The following is a 20,869-nucleotide window of genomic DNA, read 5'->3' as shown; positions in this document are numbered from 1 at the left end:
TATATGATTGTTCTAGAAAAGAGAATAGTTCTGTCAAACTTTATCTACTGAGAACAGCGAATGAGACGGATAAAATTGTTTAGAAATTGTGCTAGTGCAGTTCGTGACACTAGTGATTTTAAGTGAATTTGTTGCATTAAACATATATTAATTTAAAGTGATTAACTGTCAATTTTCCGTGTTTGTGAGTGAAATGCCCTTTCGAGGAAGAAGTTTTGTGAGTATCTTATCACTGCTATACGATATCTAACATCGTCTAGTTTTTTGCCTTGCGCTTGATTTTACCATGCACGTTTTTTTTCACTTTTTGTGTACCGGGTGTTATGCAATATTTTTTGGCCATCATCCCATATTTGTTTACTAATTTTGCCAATTACTGTGACAACTTACTGCTTAAACCACGATTGTATTGATGATTTTCAGTTTCGTTCGGTTCAGTACAAAGTACTTGGCTTGGGTCCAATTATAGTATCCTTGACTGTATAATAATGTTTGGCAATTAATTTTTACTAACTAATATGGGATATATTTAATGAATATGCAACACTGATATGGTTTTCCACAGGACGGTTGATGCCTGCCTATAACACAAGTGCTCCTGAGTGCCATCTAACTGCCTGCTTGTGAGGTTAGTTCTATTATAAGTATTTGAAGTGTAAAATAGTCATTTGTAACATACTTCTCTCTTCATGATCCCAAGTCTCAAAAAAATTGAGTACAATATAAAGAAGTATGGCACAATATTGAATGGAGTTCAATGATGCTGTTTTATTAAGCTGAATTAATTGTCATATCTGTATTGTATGGTTATGACATTCTATAAGTATTGGTGTTGGATAACTAATGTGCAGTAAAATATTTGTGCTTATAATTATAATATTGCTCATACAACAAGTCTGAAATGTTCTTATAACTCCAAAGAAAGTTGTATTTAAATTGCTTAGTTTTTTAAAAAATAACACAAAAGTAACAGTTTATATTTTATTCTTGTAGATTTCCATTAATATAAGACATTATCAATAAATATTATTGATTAATAATTACAGGCAAATCCATACATATTATACTAACATTTTTTTTTGTTCAAAGGCTAAAACTGCATAAATGCAGCATTAACACATTTTTTTTTTTTGCTGTTAAAAATGAATTTCAATAAATGTTATATAACACCTTGCAGCAAGTGTTGGATTAATAACATAAGATTAATAAACCAATAAAAATTATTGTAATTTTCTTGTTGTTAGATAAGAAAAATTCAGTATAAAAAAGTTGTAAATTTGCTTGCATAGCTTTGTTTTTCTTTTAAACATCTATAATTCCAAGAATATGTTCTCAATAAATTTAATCTGTATCATTGCCAATGGAACACATTTTTTTCAGCTTCTGAGTACACAATGGGAAGTGATTAATTTATGAAGACAATTTTATTGTGCAGACTTGTAGCAACATTTTTCATAATTCAATACTATGTTATCTGTGAACATGACCTTAAAAAACGTAACAGTTTTTCTTAGAATAATTACATTCAGATGACTGTGTCATTTAGATTCCAGTGTTATTGTTTGTGTCGTTGTATAGTCATAAACATAAATTTTTACTTTATTTTAAAGTTTTATAATTAACATGTAATTATTTAGTAATTGTGTTTGCTCGCAAACAAAAAAAAACCGACTTCAATTACATCAACGAGTAATACAACGTAGATCGACGAAAAATACGATAGTCTAGTAACTACGCGTTATCAAAGATTACACAAAAAGTAGTTATCAGATCTCGATAAAATTTATATGTGACCACATGATAAACATCAGCTTTTGATTAAATTAAAAATTATCAAAATCGGTATACCCAGTAAAAAGTTTCTCTCGATTTCTCTGGGATCCCATCATCAGATCCTGGTTTCCTTATCATGGGTCCAAACTAGGGATATCCCCTTTCCAACAAAAAAGAATTATCAAAATCGGTACATCCAGTAGAAAGTTATGCGGTATAATACAATGTAGGTCGACGAAAAAAGCGTCAAGTAAAAAAAACGCATTATTAGATATAACTCGAAAAGTAGTTCTTAGATCTCAAATAAATTTAAATGGGACCTAATGACACACACCACCTTTCGATTAAAAGAAAATTTGTCGAAATCGCTCCACCCAGTCAAAAGTTCTGAAGTAACATCATAAAAAAAAAATACAGTCGAATTGAGAACATCCTCCTTTTTTGGAAGTCGTTTAAAAAGTAAATAAATTCTACATGTAAAAACTAGCATGATAATAATTCAAAATCAAGCCTTTTGTCATTGATTTCAAAATTTTATTACTTTCTTTAGTGTATAGTGTTTTTCTATCAATCGTTTTACTGCATTTGGCCAAAGAATCTATTCATACTTCAGATCCATAGACTTTAAAACTCTTGTTATTAAGAATCATTCAGAAATTATTGTAAATCTTGATGTAATCAATAGATTCTTATTTATTTAAACAGCATGAAAACTTTACTTACAATTGGTCACAAGTTTTTTTTTTCTATATAGAAGAAGAGTTGGAGACTATTTAATAATTAATTTGGAGGTATATTGTATACACACTGACATGCAAGCAGTTTAATATTAAAACTCAATTTTGGTATTTCGGTAAAACATACATTTACAGGTCATATCACATAAAATATCAATCACTTTTTTACTGATTAGACATGAACACAATATACTAGTGCTTGTGTGTTAATATTGACACGAGGATAGATTAGTACATATTGGACTGTGATGTAATCTGTTTCCATTTTCATTTAACATACAACTCACATTGTCATTTAACATATGATTATACCTATCTACCGTAATGTTATTTTTCCATATCTTTCTTATAAGTTCCATTATAATTTTACTGCTAGTTCTGTGGCGAAGAAAATTTAATAGTTACATATATGGGACACACTCGACCCCTAGTATGAAGAACATTGTATCGGTGCTCTAAAACCACACACCATACAAACACAAATGCTCAGGACTTATAAATATCTGCATGGCCTATACAAATATTTGTTTCAACTTTGATTATTTCTTAATATTGTAGTTTCATTAGTAGCCAAACAGTGGCGTAGCGAGGGGGAGTAATCATGCCCCGGGCCCTACTCACAAAGGTTCGCAAAACAAAAAATTCATCACTCATCATCATCACTTCAGCCTATGGCAGTCCACTGCTGGACATAGGCCTCCCCAAGTTCGCGCCAGACATCCCGGTTTTCCGCTATCCTCATCCAGCCTACACCGGCAATCTTACGAAGACCGTCGGTCCAACGGGCCCGAGGACGTCCCAAACTGCGTTTTTCAAAACGCGGTCTCCACTCCTGGACCCGTCTACTCCAACGGCCATCCGTCCTGCGACACAGATGACCAGCCCACTGCCACTTAGACTTGCTAATTCTGTGGGCTATGTCGGTTACTTTCGTTCTCTCGCGGATAGTCTCATTTCTAATCCTATCTTTGAGAGAAACCCCCAGCATAGCCCGTTCCATTGCACGTTGAGTGACTTTAAACTTGTGGACCAGTCCCTTCGTCAGTGTCCACATCTCGGCTCCGTATGTTAACACAGGCAGGACGCATTGCTCGAAGACCTTTGTCTTCAAGCATTGCGGAATCGTCAAAGTGAAAACTCGATGAAAACAAAAAATTACTGAACATAATCTAAAGTGTTCGAGGGGGGGGGGGGGGGGCACGCTAAAAGGTATTATGCCACGGGTGCGAGTTAAGCTCCCTTTATGAATATATAATTCATTTAAATCTTATTGTAAATCTTAACATAGCTATAGTAGTAAACTTTAGACATGGATATATGTAGTTATGTACTAATTGTTGCTCCAAATAGAAGAAAAAGCTTAATTTATAGTCGTAAGTCCGAGACTCATATAAGAGTCCACCTAGACTTGTGACCATACAGATGTTAAGAAAAAACGTAATAATTTTATGCGCTTTCAATTAGTTCATATTTCCTAAAATTTTCAATTAATATAAAGTTTGGCAAGGCTCTGTTGTATTGTAAAGTGGTAGTGCCTTACACTCCTTACAAAGACTTGTTGATATTGTGGTAAGACGAAATCGTTTATTCATTACGCCTTGACGTTAAGTATGATTGTTTTTTTACGAAATATAAGCGTACATAATAAATTTATACTTCGTTTTTTTCTTGTTGTCATCGATAGTCCTTTGTTCTCTGAGTATTTATTCTCATTCCATATCTGGTATTACACAGTTGGAGAATCTCATGTAAGAATTGAAACATTTAAGGTGAGTGACACATGTCTCATATGGCTCGCCTTGAAGTCTTTCCGGGATCCTACTGTCTTATTGTATAATAGAGATGTACGTAAATTGATTTCAATAGGAATTTATCTAGACATTAAACGAAGAAGTGGTTTTGTATGATTTATCTTATTACTCAAAGGAGCTTCTAAAAATTGCAGTCTCAGCAGCTCCCAGTAGTAGTAGAACTAATATTAAGATGGTGTGATATAAGATGGAGGTGTCGAAATATGAAAATTTGGAAGGCTTTGGCTTTATTTTATCCCGATATTCCAACGAGATCGGAAGTTACGAAGTTAAAACTGCGAAATGCAACTCGTAATTTATGACGATATTAATTTATTGACGTTGTTATATAAAGTAGGAATATTAACTTTAGTTCTTGGAAGTCAGGTTAGCTAAAAAATCTGATTTGAGGACTTGGTCCGTTTTTATATTCGCTTTCTTATGTATCATATAATTATCTACAATTAATATTTACAGACTAAAGAATAGAATATGACTATAAAGTCATATTCTATTCTTAACATAGTTTTCAGTAGCTATTGCATAATTATTACTTCGGAATGAACATCTGTAATTTTTAGGTCACATTAAAATTTAGTTTAGTTGGTAAAAAATGAAATAAAAATTATTATTTTTTGGATTGAATTTCTTAATAGTTTCTCTTTTAAATTTAGAAAATTGTATTAACATATAGGTGATAAAGAAAGTGACGTGATTTGCATTTTGTTATGATATACTTTAAAATATTTGCCTTTTTTCGGACGTAAATAAGCGCTAAGAATGTATTCATCTTTTATTACCGATCATAAAATCTTTTATACCGTTTAAACTACCTAAAAATAAGAAAGTAACGAATCTATGCCACTATTTGTGTAAGACAATGGCCCCCACTAAAGTCCCTCTTCAATAATACTTTTTATTTGTATTCTTGATTTTTGTAAAAAATATTAATATGTAACGCAAGGGGAAAAAACCATTGAGCTGGAAGATGCAACATTTTGTTTTATAATTTAATCGCTGTCAAGAACAAATAGTTGGAAGTAGGATCGTACCATCCTAGTCGCTTCATCTTACGTTCGTCTTCGCTGATCGTTCAGTAGCGGTAGTCAATTACAAAAAATAGAATATATAAATACACTTTATACTGCGCCGGTACACGACAGGAAATACCGTCGACGTACCTATGTGCATTGTACTCGATAATTGTGCACTCAGATTTCTGAACATTCTAGAACGTTTTTTAATGACAATTATTGTTGTGTTTCCTAAAGTATTTTAAGAAGAAGAAGAAGACAATCATTGTGTGATTTCATTCGACAAACAAAAAACAAAATAAATAGGTTCTTATACATGTATTGATGGCTGTTCGAATTTCGCCGGGTGACATTGTTAGTAATAAAGATAATAAACTCTTGGCACAGCTTATAATTTCAATGTATACTAACAATAGATCGATATCCTAAAATTAAACAAAATTAGGTATAATCATTTTTGTTCCTATTTACACGCAAAAAAAGATTAATTTGTTATTTTTCCAACGAATTCATATTCGTACCTCTAAGTTCATTATATTATCCAATTAAGAAAATAATTTCGTCTTAATTTACGTGCACTTGTTCTATCCCAATGATCTTAGAAAATTGGCTTACCTAACAACGACTTACATACACTGTTTCAAATCCTGGAAAACGCCGTAAATGCTGTATGCATAGTCAATGAACAAAACAATATATATATATATATATATATATATATATAATTACTAGCGGACCCGGCAGACGTAGTCCTGTAGTCCTGCCCGAAAAACAGCTACCAAATTTCATTGCTTATATACAGATAGCAGCGCCAATTACCGGGTCCGATTCAGATAAAAACTACCCTATCTCCCAAGTTGGACCAAATTACAAATGCTTACAAAAATCGACAAAAATTTGTTCAGTAGTTTCGGAGCTTATCGCCCACGTACATCGTGAGACGAAATTTTTGTATACATAGATGTCAATGTAATGAGTAATGTATATGTGCCAAATTAAGACACGTGTACGTACGAACATTTTCGAAGATATTTTGTTATTAGTTTCGAATTAGAGTGATACTAGTCGTTACACGTGGTTTCAATCGTGGTCAAATCTTTGTAGTGGCGTCCATTATGATAAATCGTAGAAGAGAACGTCAGCAAAAACCTCGAGATGCGGAAAAAAGTTTACTTCGTGACAATTCTCAATTTTTAAAGCATGTCGCTAATTTTGAGACAGCACAGAAAAACTTAGGACTAAATATTGTAATTTTTGTCATCTTCGTTGTTTTGACTTACATAGGGAAGAAAATGGACTGTGTCCATAAGGACTACGCCACTCCAAAGGAAATATACTACAAGAAAATTAATGAAGTCGTCGTCGTATATCACTGTTTTACTTTTCAAGAACAAAATAGCATAAATTAATTTTATATTGACAATAATGATTTCTGGACCACAACATGATGTTTAAAAATGATTAACATTTCTTTAAGAACAATTAATTGCTCAAATTCGACATTTTATTAACCGACTTCCAAAAAAGGAGGAGGTTCTCAATTCGACTGTATTTTTTTTATTTATTTTTTTATTTTTTTTTATTTTTTTTTATGTATGTTACATCAGAACTTTTGACCGGGTAGACCCATTTTCGACAAATTTTGTTTTAATCGAAAGGTGGTGTGTGCCAATTGGTCCTATTTAAATTTATTTGAGATCTAACAACTACTTTTCGAGTTATATCTAATAATGCGTTTTTACTTGACGCTTTTTTCGTCGACCTACGTTGTATTATACCGCATAACTTTCTACTAGATGTACCGATTTTGATAATTCTTTTTTTGTTAGAAAGGGGATATCCCTAGTTTGATATAGTGATAAGGAAACCAGGATCTGATGATGGGATCCCAGAGAAATCGAGGGAAACTCTTGAAAATCCGCAATAACTTTTTACTGGGTGTACCGATTTTGATAATTTTTAATTTAATCGAAAGCTGATGTTTATCATGTGGTCACATATAAATTTTATCGAGATCTGATAACTACCTTTTGAGTAATCTTTGATAACGCGTAGTTGCTTGACTATTTTTTCGACGATCTACGTTGTATTACTTGTCGATGTAATTGAAGTCGGTTTTTTTTTCGTTTGTGAGCAAACACAATTATTACGGGTATCGTCTTATGATCTGATCAATTTGGATGTAGTGATCAAGTGACCAATTTTCATCAAAATATGACATATTTTAATTAGTGTTTACGTCATTTTACTAATACTAACCTAACAATACTGTAAGAAATAATAATGCAAAGCTTAAATATTTTATTGTAATTGTAAGCCATGATTGATTATGAAGTATTAGTGACAAAGAGTGTAAGCTCCGTGTACTATTTTATTAATATTAATATTAATATTCTTACACATACGTAATACCTATACGTATCATCACAAAATGATCGTATTCGTTTTAATGATGCGATCAGAATGTTAGCTACTGTTTGACTGTTGCAAATAAAAAATGTCCGAAAGACATACCATGAAAAATATTTCAAAGTTAATATTACGAGTACTATGTTAAAATATACTCGCAAACCCTTGTAAAGCTGTGCTTTTTACTAGGTAATATTATTTATGCATATACAAGCTGTACTCGTTGTTATTCGCTGTTTCATATTTAGACTTTCATTCTCTGTCCCAAGGGAACCATACTAAATTCCGGAATAAAAAGTAACCAGCGCCCAGACTCATAGTTGTAATTTATTTAACGCCAAAAGTTAATAAAAGCCAATTTATAAAACAACGTTGGCAAACACTTTATTGGAATATATGGTTGGACATAGGGTGCATAGATGTAAAAATAAAAATAAAGTAGTAGGTTAAAGTGTGAGTATCACAATGTGACAAAACTTTGCTGAACATCAAACATTATCTTGTAGCGCTAGATGGCTGGGCTATTTCTCAAACAGAGTTATTTAGATATTAGGTGCTTCGTAGCTTTTATTACTAACTCGTTACGTGTAAATAATAATTGATTAACGTAATTCAACGTGATAGTTTTAAGCTTGATTGATTGAGTTGGTAAATTTTTTAAAATAAGTTAAATTCCGGACAAATAAATTAACGCCTAATAAGGGCCCTCACTGAGATTTATGCCTGTGTCGGTCCAGAAACAAATACAATACAAACGTACAAACGCCCATACTATGACAAAATTCTATACAAAAGTTTGCCATGAATAGTGATCGAACCCGCGACCGTCAGCGCTACAGCCAGTGCCGCGACCGCTGCGCCTTCAGCTGATCATTGATATATTCTTAACGCATTATTTAACGATACACACAGTGAATTTGTAAATGCGCATGATTTAGTTTGTGTCGGACAACATTAAATTCTTAGACTGTAAGAACTTTTGAATCTGTCTCTATCAATGCCAAAAATCTAGGATTCAGCTTAAAATAACTGCAACAAGTGAAAATTAACAAAGTTTAAAAGAAAATTCGGCCATTAAACTTCTTTATGCCGGCGCTATTATTTTATGCTGATTTAATGTGTCTTGACATAAAATAGTTTTATATAACAATATACGTTACGGAAACGCCTAAGATAAAACATTTTTTTTTTTTTTAGTGTGTTTAAATTGTTATATTTTACATATATCGCTGATAAACAGCTTTCATCACTTCGGCCTATCGCAGACTATTGCTGGACATAGGTCTCCACAGGTTCGCGCCAAAAATGGCGTGAACGTGTTTTGCCAATAGTCACTACGCTGGGCAGGCGGGCTGGTGACCGCAGGGCTGGCTTTATCGCACCGAAGACGCTGCTGCCCGTCGTCGGCCTGTGTATTTCAAAGTCAGCAGTTGGATGGTTATCCCGCCATCGGTCGGCTTTTTAAGTTCCAAGGTGATAGTGGAACTGTGTTATCCCTTAGTTGCCTCTTACGACACCCACGGGAAGAGAAGAGGTGGCTATATTCTTTACTGCCATAACCACACAGCAAACAGTTTTAGTTAAGGCAAATTATTTCAAAAATATTGTTTAAAACCTCTTCTATATCCCATTTTTTTGTTATCCAAATTTAAATTGTAGTCGTATAAGAAATAAGAATATGATACACTTTTAACCTTATCCGAACAAATTAACTGTGGCTGAATTTATTAAATCATACGTTAACCAACCATTGTTTTTATTATTTGAAGTACCTAAGATTATCGACATACTCATGGTCACCACAGTTTAATATCCATTGGAAAGCTATCTAGAAACTAAATAGGCTAACATCTCTTACGATTCGTAAAAGTTGACTAGCAATATCATATAAATCTGTCTGGTGCCAAGACCCAACTCATGTTTAACTGCTTAACAGGGCAGCACGATGTGAAAAGTTCACTTAGCCTGGTTTGCTATATTTGTGAAACGGTTCGTTCTGCTTACAAACTATTCATTTTTAAACAAGGCTAACTTTTATTCTGAATATAGCAACCATATAGCAGGTATTAGGGATGAGACCCCTTCTAGATATTTTTTTTCATACTACCAGGTTGGCAAACAGGCGTAAGGTTCCCCTGATTATAGGTGGTTACCGTTGTCTATAGAAGCCTACAAAACAAGAAGCATCATAAGCGCATTGACGACCTTACTCTTGACAGTCCCCGGGAGCTCTGGCCATCTTAATTAACACACAATCATTAGAGTATTATTTAGCTGTGATCTTACCTAAAGATAAAATACTTCCCCAGACGGTTTGCTGCAGGTGTTGAGCAGGATATTTCCGACCATTCCCTACCTCAATAAATAGTATATGTGTGATTCTACATTCCTTATAAAGGAATGCTACTTTCCATGTATTTCACATTAGGATGTTGAATCACCATGTATTCGTAATAGCATCGAATGGTTATTGTTGAGAAAAAACTTTCGAACGCAACTTATATTATACAAAAATATGATTGCCAACAAAATATCCTAATCGGTAAATGGCGCGTGATCGATCAATACCTAAAAGGAGTACTATACCAAAACGTCGTATATTTCCCTTCTAATTAAATATATATATTGGCTATTATCTAAGCGGAACTTTTAACTTTATCAATTCATATTTAACTAACCTAGCTGAAAGTTAAGATTACGCGGTGTTTGTCATCAGGTTTTAAAGGTTTTATAAGTTAAATGTGATATTAGTAATCCAGTGTATATGAATTTGTATTATTATTTATGTCACATTATAATCGCGTTACACAATTATAGCATGACATTAATATTTTTAATACTTACCTGTATTGGTATTTCTACCTAGTCACGTCACGTAACGGATTTACACACAAATTATTCAGCACACGCCTCAGGTGCAACTATTTTACCTGCCCTAACGATTCCAGAATGTTTTTTTTTTTTTGTTTTCGTAATTATTTTGCACATAAAATAATCAATATATGTATATGAGAATGGTAGTAGTTTACACGACGATGTAAAAAAGTATGTTTTTTTAAACTTGTTTCAAATTTTATTTTTATACTGCGTCCAGTAGATTCTGTTCGAAATTATAAAATTAAAAAAAATGTCATGACCATTATTAATAAAATAGAATATATGTATATATAAAAACAAATAGCATTTTGTAGTACTGTCTATTAGTAAAGGTATTCTCAAATGATACTAGCGCAGAACATTCCATGTTACATAGGAATTAGGTTAAGGAGTCCCGAGTTGCAATAATCCGAAGTAGCAAAACCATTAATTTTACCTTACGATCAAAAACGATTTCGCTTTCAAGATTGTTCTAATATTACAATAACATGCGGTCATCCAGCAATGCGCAATCGCTATAACTCGTTATTCATTATTATTGTAATACTATAACATAATTATCTGATGTAGTAGGGCTGACCAACTTATGAAAACTATGTATTCAACATGTAGTTGAAAAAGTTTCCCATTATTTTGTTTTATTTTTTTAATAATAAAAATTACGACACTAATTTAAACACGAATAAAATTTGACGTCAAAATCATTTTATATTTTTCAAATTCAATTCAATTCTTTATTAACACTTACAACATTAAAACGAATAGTCGTACATGGATTTAATTAATACTAAAAGAGATAGTAAAATTGACATTTTTTTTAAATTAATTACATAACTATAACAAAATCCATAATAATTGTTAAAAGACAACCCTATCGTAAATTGCGCTGCACTATTGCGGTCCCGGTAAGCACTACGGTGTCAACCAATCATTCTGTTAAAAGCGCGCGTAGGTGCTAATGATTCACGATAGTGGGCCCAAGGACTCTCCTTTTACTGCACTTGTCGAGGAAGAAATGCAAGGTGCGCACGCGTCCCGCTGCGGCCTCGACGAAAAAAACCTATTAATATTAAGTTTCATGGTCTTCTTATGAAAATTACTTATAACGTAAATAGGCATATCCCTTTCTTTACAAACATTTATAAAATTTTGCTACTGGATGCGTATATTTTAAGAAGTTGTACTAATTGTTTTTATTCTGCATTTATCTTCTTGATCATAGCCAGACTATATCACTATAAGTCGAATGTGACGATTTGTTAGAATTATTTGTTTATTGGTTTACGTGATATGGTATACTAATTAAGTGTTGACGACTAAATACGAAATGCTTACATATAGTTATTATAAAAATAATAGAAAAATGGATCATAGACAAGACGCATTCCGGTATACGTCTGCATTTGATCTTCATCTCGTCAACAGTGACGCAGGAATATAGTTTGTGTAGAGTTATTCCAAAAGTTCTATTTCGGGGAGTCGTCTCACCCACTCACCTTACATTAAAACGCGCTGAGTTGAACAAGTGAGCGCTACTGGAGGGGACTTATCGAAAAATTTTAGCACAAATCAACAGAAAATAAACGATTTTTACTCTCGAGGTGCGCGTGTTGACGATGTCTGTTTGAAAATGAAGCGAAACGTGAGTACAATGACAGATTGTTGCTTCTTAGCGTTTAGAAATAGTTCAATTGTTTAGATGGTAACACAGCTAGGGTTGCCATCAGTCAGTGTTTACTCTGATTGAAGTGTACAAGGAGTTGTCGCTACGTCTTCGTTATCATCCATATTTTTCCTGTCGCAATTTAGGTATTCAATAAAATCATTTTGGAAACCCTATACTTTGTACACGATTTATGTATTTGTTACAAAATTTAAATGTAAAGAGGTATTTAGAACTCAGTCACAGAGCCTCCTCCTACGTACGCCCCAGTAATATTGTTTATAGTTTAAAGATTAACCCTGAAGTATTTTCAATTTAGAAAGGACTATTTGTGGAAACACTATATGTCTCTTAATTATATCCGTATCATATTTTGACTTTATAGTTACAAGATCAACATCTTAAGTAAATTATTTATAAAGCAATGATTAACATGACACTCAGAGACACTATTGCGCGTAAATTTTGATTACAGTTGCTCTAACATTTAGTTTTCTACACACTTTATTTATACTAACCCACAAAAAATATTAGACCAAATGAAAATAAGGAAAACTTGTATAATGCTGATATGTTTTGGTTTATTCGGTTTTATGATGCGCAAGCTTAAAGTTTCACAAATCGTTTGACATTTATTTTGTTGTTGTGGAGGTAGTGATGGCGGTGCGCGGTGGTCGGGCAATTTTGAAATGAAACTGTATTGTATAAACTTTAAAAGATTTTTTTATTTACACTCTAAAACGTTTTAAATGTGCATAAAAGTATTTCACATACCTATTCCATTTTATTAAGTTTTGATAATGTTTTTTTTATTTTACATCTTCACGACTTCGTTCGCTTCCCGGTTGCAATTACGTACATACTTCTAATACGCTATTTCATTCAATTAGTTCTTATGATAAAAGGTTTCCTGTATTTTGCTAGTAGTGATGTTCCAGATATCCGTATCCGCGGATATCCGCGGGAAAAATGAGATCCGTGTCCGTATCCATCACTTTTCATGCGGATCTTTTACGGATCTCTTATTAATTTACAAATTCAATTGACAGGATAAAATGCTGCATAATAACTTAGATGATGTGATTAAGTAGTATAATTAACACTTTCGCGGACAGTACGTTAAGTACGTCAGAATGTAAGATTATCATATAATGGCACATTACGTTAGAAAAAATACGATCTTGTACGCCAGAACGTTAATTTCTGATGAACTTTAAAGTAAAAATTCTAATATGTGTACCTTGTGTCACAACATATCAAAACTAAACTTTACTATACATACAGTAGACATATTGAACAATTATTTGTGTATGTCAAAAATATGGACAGTTAGGACTTTGCGGCAACGTTACACACACGAGCAACGTATCAATATGTCCCTCTAACTACCCGCATCCCTGCATTTATTAGTCCGTGTATTAACATATTAAAAGTTGTAGTTTTAATGACAGAACATACGTATTGTTTTGTTAACGATGACGTAATAAGACGTTTCTTAAGTCTTCAAAACATTTAATAATTATGATGCCAGCACGATATTAACGTCTAGTTTATGAATTTTTTTTGTGTCATTCTTGAACAGACATTACCATGATACTATCTATCCCTGTTAAAAAAGTCCCGTTCAAAGTATCTCTTTATTAAAATCTGACTGATCTGACTAGCCCGTTGGCGCAGTTTGTAAGTGACCCTGTTTTCTGTTCCGGAGGTTGTGGGTTCCATTCCCACACCGAGTCTGGGTGTAATGTATATATTTATTTATATATATTATTTATAAGTATGTTTATCGAAAAAATATGTAGCTATACCAATCGGTCGTTACCTATAACACAAGTGTTTGCTTAGTTTAGGAACAGACGACCGTGTGTGTATTGTGTAGATATTTATTTATTTATAATCAAACATTTGGCACCTTTAGTACCAAACATATATTCTAGTAAGTTACCATATTAATAGTATAGAAATCAAAGGTACTAGATCAACTATCTTATGAGATCACATACACATAGAAAGTTATGACTTTATTTTTATAAACAAATAACTTTTTTATTGAAACAACTTTTTCGGATTTTATCGCAGTTTATTAAGCTTTTTAGATGCCCGATTGCTAAATAATTGTTTCTCGCAAACGAAAAAAAACCGACTTAAATTACAAAAGTAGCTATCAGATCTCGATCAAATTTAAATGGGACCACAAGAAAAGCACCAGCTTGCGATTAAAAGAAGAATCATAATAATTATTTATAAACAATAAACTGCCACTGCCCGTGTGATAGTGGATAGTATAGCTCAGTACGTTATACGATACTTCAAACCGAAGTTGTTTCTAATAACGTTAACGAAAAAATAAGTGACGACAACGACGCTTACGCACCGTTACATAAATACGCGTCATCAAATATTACTTACTATATCTCGATCAAATTTAAATGAAACTACAAGATAAGCACCAGCTTTCGATTAAAACGTCCTTATGCGGTATAATACAAACGTAAACCGACGAAAAAATAGTCCAAACACGTATTATTAGATATAACTTGAAAAGTAATAACGTATTATTAGATATAACTTGTTAAATCTCAATTAAATTTTAATGGGACCACGTGGTACGCACCACCTTTTGATTTAAAAAAAGAATCATCGAGATCGGTCCATTCAGTAAAAAGTTCTAAGGTGGCATACATAAAAAAAATACAGACGAATTGAGAATCTGCTCCGTTTTTTGAAAGTCGGTTAACTAAAAAATACACGCACAATGCAAGTTGAAACCTGTCCTACCCGTTACGCCGGGCGTGACGTCAACTATCGTTTTCAGTGGGTCTACCATGAGTTTCCAGAGACGATACACGTTAGCGAGTGTAGTAAAAAATTTGTATGGCAAGTTGAGCAGCGCCTCTACCGGATACTATCATTACTATATTTGGTACCCTAAGTTTTCTCAAGACAGTTATGTTAACTACATTCGTAAATGTCATTCTAGAGCGCCGATATTTTCATACAATTCGCTACCATGAGTAACATATTTGACAGATGTCACCCTGTTTAACGTTACTATTATAGTTGCGTCACTCACTTGAAAAAATCGTGCGAGAAGTTTATAATTATTAAGTTACATACTATTTATTTGCGTTATGTTTGGTAGAACATATATTGCCACGGAAATGTTAGAAGCAGCTACATTAACAGACGAAAGACGGCAGCAAAAAGCCTTCCAAAGTGAAATGCATCCCCGTTCGTAAAACACGATTTACGTGAATAAAATTATGATCGCGATTTAGGTGAATAAAGAAAGAGATAAATAACCATAACACTTAAATGTACACTTACTTTTCCATACAATCCCCCATAAGTTCGAACTGGCAAGCGCTAGTTCTCATTTTTTATATTTTGTTGTTTTAGAATTATTGTATAACAATTAAACAATATGATTGTTTCACAAGTGTTTGACAACAACTAAAGTTAGACATTTAAACTGACGGAATAACTTGAAAAAATTTAAAAGTTCTTGAGCTCGCATGAATTCACTGTAATATGCTGCTTTGCATTTTTGTCGGATTATTTTAAACTTCGTTTAGACCTCACTACATTCGAATGTCATCATGTTTACTCTTTCTTTTTTCTATACGAAAGAAAGAGATAAAGATATTAGTAACTAATACCAATATAACGCATTTAAAACTATAAGTCTTATCGAGTGCTCGATAGACTGTATAGTGAAATTTAGAATAACTCATAATAGGTATGGTATAGATAACTATTCCTGTTGTGTTTCTACGTTTACTACTGTAGCTATGTCATGTGCGCTTGTAACAAAAACTCATGGTAGATGCTCAGGTCACGCGCCGACACCGATTGAGTGAGTAAATAAAGATCCGTATCCGTATCCGCGGATCTTGACACTAAATATCCGTATCCGGATCCGTATCCGCGGATATACATTTTTGACGATCCGGCACATCACTAGTTGCTAGTATCAAGTTTATTGGACATGGTTAACAAAAGACTTGATTATTTACTGGACAATTTTTAAAATATCGTATTCATAACTAAAGTTCAGTTAATGAAATCAGACTAGTGTTAAAGAATTATGACTTTGTACATATTAAACCTTCATCTTCTGTATAAAAAACCGTGCAGAGTTTTAGCATAAAAAGTATTTAGTGTCCGTTTTCGATCTATGAAGTTAACCTGTAGTTAGTTTTATATATAATTATGTAAAATTTATTCAGGCATTTTGGAGTAGTGCTCGGTCAAGATATTGATTATAAAGTACTTACCTCCAATTTTTTTTAATCTTTCAATGTACAGAATTAGATCTATTAGAACTTTAAATAGAGATATTTACTAAAAAGACATAACATAAGAAAGTAAATACATAAACATAAGTCAATTATTTAAAAAAAAATATTTCATACCTATTCGAATATAATCGTATGATAATAAACGATCGATGTAACGCATTATTCTCATTCATTGATTTGATTTATATTATCACAGGTCACTAAATGCTCATGAAATAAGGAACTGTATTGCTCATTGTGTTCAGATCCTCATTTAATTTGACATGCTCTTTGCGTATATTTAGATCTGGGGGCAACGACCTTTTATTAACTATCGATCCCTGCCAAAAGCCTGCTCATTATTGTAATTTATTAATGTTATACAGTAATAAAGATTACATTTTCAATTATCCATGTTCAGAAAGGAAATAGTTGTGGATTATCCAAACATTACTTTTGCGACCAAATCTCTCCACCATCAATCCTCCAGCCATATTTCCCATCATTGTTAGCAACAGCATACCAAATAATATGACAAAACGTTTCAAAAATACATATAGCAATTTATCAAAACAATTTTGATTCTTATTTAACAGTAGCATTGTATTATATTTTTAAGTAAATATGATTGACCATATTATTTACAGCAAGAGTTAAAATATAGTATTTCGTATCCTTCGTGTTATATTATATACAAGTCACTTGATACTTGAAACCCTACCATCCTTCATATATCGTATTGTGAATATAATTTGCCTAAAGGATCATAATTATATCTCTGTAATTAGAGTCATTCAGTTCAGTCATTCAAGTGTTCGATTACTTTACTTTTTTTGCTGCATGTTAGACAGAAAAAAATTGTTTTGAGATAAACGCGTTTAAAATTTTAGTCAAGGAAATTCTCAGGAAAATTAGATTTGAACGGAATATATATCAGCTATTCCAGTACCACATAGTACGAGTATATCCTTAGTCCTTTTGAACTCTTCAATTTCTTCAGTTTTTTTCAGTTCTCGAAACTAAAATATTTCCCTTTACCTACTCAGGTAAAGAAACCGAAGCACCGACCGATTGCTTAGGCACTGGCCTTTTAAATCAGTTTTACAACATGACATACTGAAAATATCGTCATCAAATTTTAAATGTATACTTTTGAAATACTTATATTAAAAAAAAACGATTTTACGAAATTTCTAGATCACCGGGTCCCGTTTATTGAAAAGCATATTTCACCAATCATAAGAGTACCGAGTAAATACTTTTTTTAGGGTGCCTAGCGGAAATTTACTTTTGTATGAAAACGAATGCAGCAGAAATTACGTGACCGAAATTACGCGACTGACAACTCACAAAATTACGCTCGTTTGGCCTCACCTTATGATTTTTATTAATATTTTGACTGTGCCAAGTAGCAAACTATGTAAACTAAGAATTACAAAAAACTTAATGGTCAGTAAAAAAGGCATTGAATAAAAATGGCGTCATTCTGACTACAAACCAATATCAAAACGTTAACATAAATAAGTTTAATATTTTAATTATACAACTCTGAGCAAATTGTCCAAAACTAAACTAAAATATCAATTAACTCGAGGTTTTTATCATCTACGTACATTAATTAAATTACTCTAAGGTCCTATGAGTGTGAAATAAGCTTGGGTTGTTTTGCTCTAGACGAAACCACCACACTCAAGGTGCAGTTGGCTTTACATTTGGCTTGGTTCGAATAGACGAGATGCTTTGATAGACTCGTTCCGAGTGATACGTTTCGTGAGCACGTTATCATGGCTATAGTTTACAATAAAAAAATATTCTACGACAAACAAATTCGTTTCCATCTGCGGTTGTTTAGTTTCATGCGGCAGTTAGTATTCATATTTAACTTTATGGATGTTTTTATGCCTAAGATAATTGTGTTTGCAGGCAAACTAAAAAAAACCGACTTCAATTATATCGACAAGTAACACAACGTAGGCAGACGAAAAATTAGCCAAGTAAATACGCATTATCAAAGATTATTCCAAAAGTTGTAGTCAGATCTCGATGAATTTTAAATGTGACCACATGATAAACACCGGCTTTCGATTAAATTGAAAAACATCAAAATCGGTTCAACCAGTAAAAAGTTATGCGGATTTTCGAGTTTCCCTCGATTTCTCTGGGATTCCATCATCAGATCCTGGTTTCCTTATTATGGCACCACACTAGAGATATCTCCTTTCCAACAAAAAAAAAAAAAAAATTATTAAAACTTGTTCATAAAAGACGAAGTTATCCCCGAACATACATTTAAAAAAAATACAATTTCTTTCACCTTAAGAAATTGTAACACTTAGCTGTAAAGTATTAATTAAGATTAAGTTCACGTTATTGTGTATTAGTGTTAACAATTACTGGTGATCCTAAATAAATAAATAAATTATTAAAAGTACGTTGTTAGAGTAACTCGTGTGCGTGCGTGCGTGCGTGCGTGCGTGCGTGCGTGCGTGCGTGCGTGCGTGCGTGCGTGCGTGCGTGCGTGCGTGCGTGCGTGCGTGCGTGCGTGCGTGCTTGCTTGCTTTACATAAAGGAGATGGATACGATTCCATACATTCTTGGGCCAAAATGCAATGAAATGAAAATGGTATCGATTAATGTATTTAGGCTTATTGATCCCTCGCTGAAAATTATCTATATTTTGGCTATCTGAGAGTGGAGTTATTACACTTTTTTTACAAGTGAGGTTATGTTACAATGTCTATAAAAAAACCCGATCACCTTGTAGCACTAATGTTTGTTATATTTAGTGAAGACTGTTTGAAAACTCATTACAAATATTGATATATACTTGAAACCATAAATATATATCCGAAATGGACCCAGAATGCATCGGAAAACAGTAAACACGAAACGAGTGACGGACACAATATTACTGTTAGTCAGCTGTCACAGCTGTCATTAAAAATATGACTTATTTTAAATCAATACGATTTCGATAATCATTTTGGTTTATCAGATATTAATTGATATTTTCGATATTAATGTAACTTTATTTAAATGCACTTTATTGTTTACAGCTTTAATTGTGCATCAAAATATCTTGAGTTAATTAACTAGTGCAAACATTTTCTTTTTGAATTCTGTAATCGATTATAGTTGAGTCGATACCGAAATAATTTGATGAAAACTATTTTTCTCAATGTGCTGTGTGGCTACGGCACTAAAGAATTTAGCCACCCCCTCTCTTCCCGTGGGTGTCGTAAGAAGCGACTAAGGGATAACAAGGTTCCACAACCACCTTGGAACTTAAGAAGCCGACCGATGGCGGGATAACCATCCAACTGCTGGCTTTGAAATACACAGGCCGAAGACGGGTAGCAGCGTCTTTGGTGCGACAAAGCCAGTACTGCGGTCACCAACCCGCCTGCCCAGCGTGGTGACTATGGGCAAAACACATGAGTTCACGTTATTTTTGACGTAAATTTGTGGAGGCCTATGTCCAGCAGTGGACTGTATAGGCTGTAATGATTTTTCTCAATTTTCTCCGATTCCAGATGCAGAATTGAGCTGATATTTTATATTTTAAAATAAAAAAATATGACCAATTTTTTAAACTATATCTCCACTCATTACATTTTGGCCCAAAAGTCCCCATCTCCCTTACGTTTCACGTTGGGTCGACGAAGTGTCATATGTGTGACTTTGGGAGGGAAAATTTTGTGACATAACAATTCAAAATAGAATATATTTGTTATAATTAAATAAAAATATAAGTAATTTTGAAACTGATGTTTTAATTTAACAAATAAGAATTTATAGTTGAATAATGCAAAATATATGACGTCACACTAGATAGGGAGGGTCTCAGAAATGTGACAAGTATGGGGGAGGGATCCAAAAATCGTGAATAACTGGGTGTGAATTTATGGATAGCCCCTATATTAAGACAAATTAAAATTTAAAAAAGGGCTAGGAAAAGTATTTTCTTACGTGGAACGTGATCTATAACACCTACAGAACCCCCATTTTAAGGAACGTAGTTAGGAGTCGAACATCCTATAAATGTTATAAGTACTATAGTTGTGAATAGAGTCAACTCTCACATATCGTCTACAATCTACATTGTTGGTACAATTGATTGTTTTCTAATGTTTCTTTAATTCCTATTTTATAATTTTACGTTCAATGAGTTTTTTGCTTAATGAATTAACGTTTCTATTATATGTATGTCGATTACTGATACGAATGTTTCAGCGTTTCTTCCGCGTGCGTAAGAAAATGTTATTATTTTTAGAACGTCTGAACTATCGACATCGCAAACGTAATT

The 20,869-nt window shown here is 33.0% G+C and overlaps 1 protein-coding gene and 1 long non-coding RNA gene across 2 annotated transcripts in view; one reads left to right on the top strand and one right to left on the bottom strand.

Moving 5' to 3' along the window:
- Positions 1-231: 231 nt before the first annotated feature.
- LOC123656976 (BAG domain-containing protein Samui) overlaps positions 232-20,869 on the top strand; it is a 33,891-nt gene continuing 13,253 nt past the window's right edge. The window contains exons 1-2 of the transcript XR_006743628.1: positions 232-628; positions 9,075-9,098. The gene's annotated coding sequence lies outside the window, so the exon portion shown is untranslated. Of the gene's footprint in view, positions 629-9,074 lie in introns of the transcript that reaches the window.
- LOC123656977 lies at positions 11,330-12,297 on the bottom strand. The gene is made up of 2 exons (XR_006743629.1): positions 12,117-12,297; positions 11,330-11,680 (listed from the first exon to the last, which is right to left on the bottom strand). It is a non-coding gene; the product is annotated as an uncharacterized LOC123656977 (long non-coding RNA).

Source organism: Melitaea cinxia, chromosome 10, assembly GCF_905220565.1.
Source record: "Melitaea cinxia chromosome 10, ilMelCinx1.1, whole genome shotgun sequence".
Lineage (NCBI taxonomy): Eukaryota > Metazoa > Arthropoda > Insecta > Lepidoptera > Nymphalidae > Melitaea > Melitaea cinxia.
The sequence above is the reverse complement of the archived record's forward strand: the minus strand, read 5'-3'. Positions and strand labels throughout refer to the sequence as shown.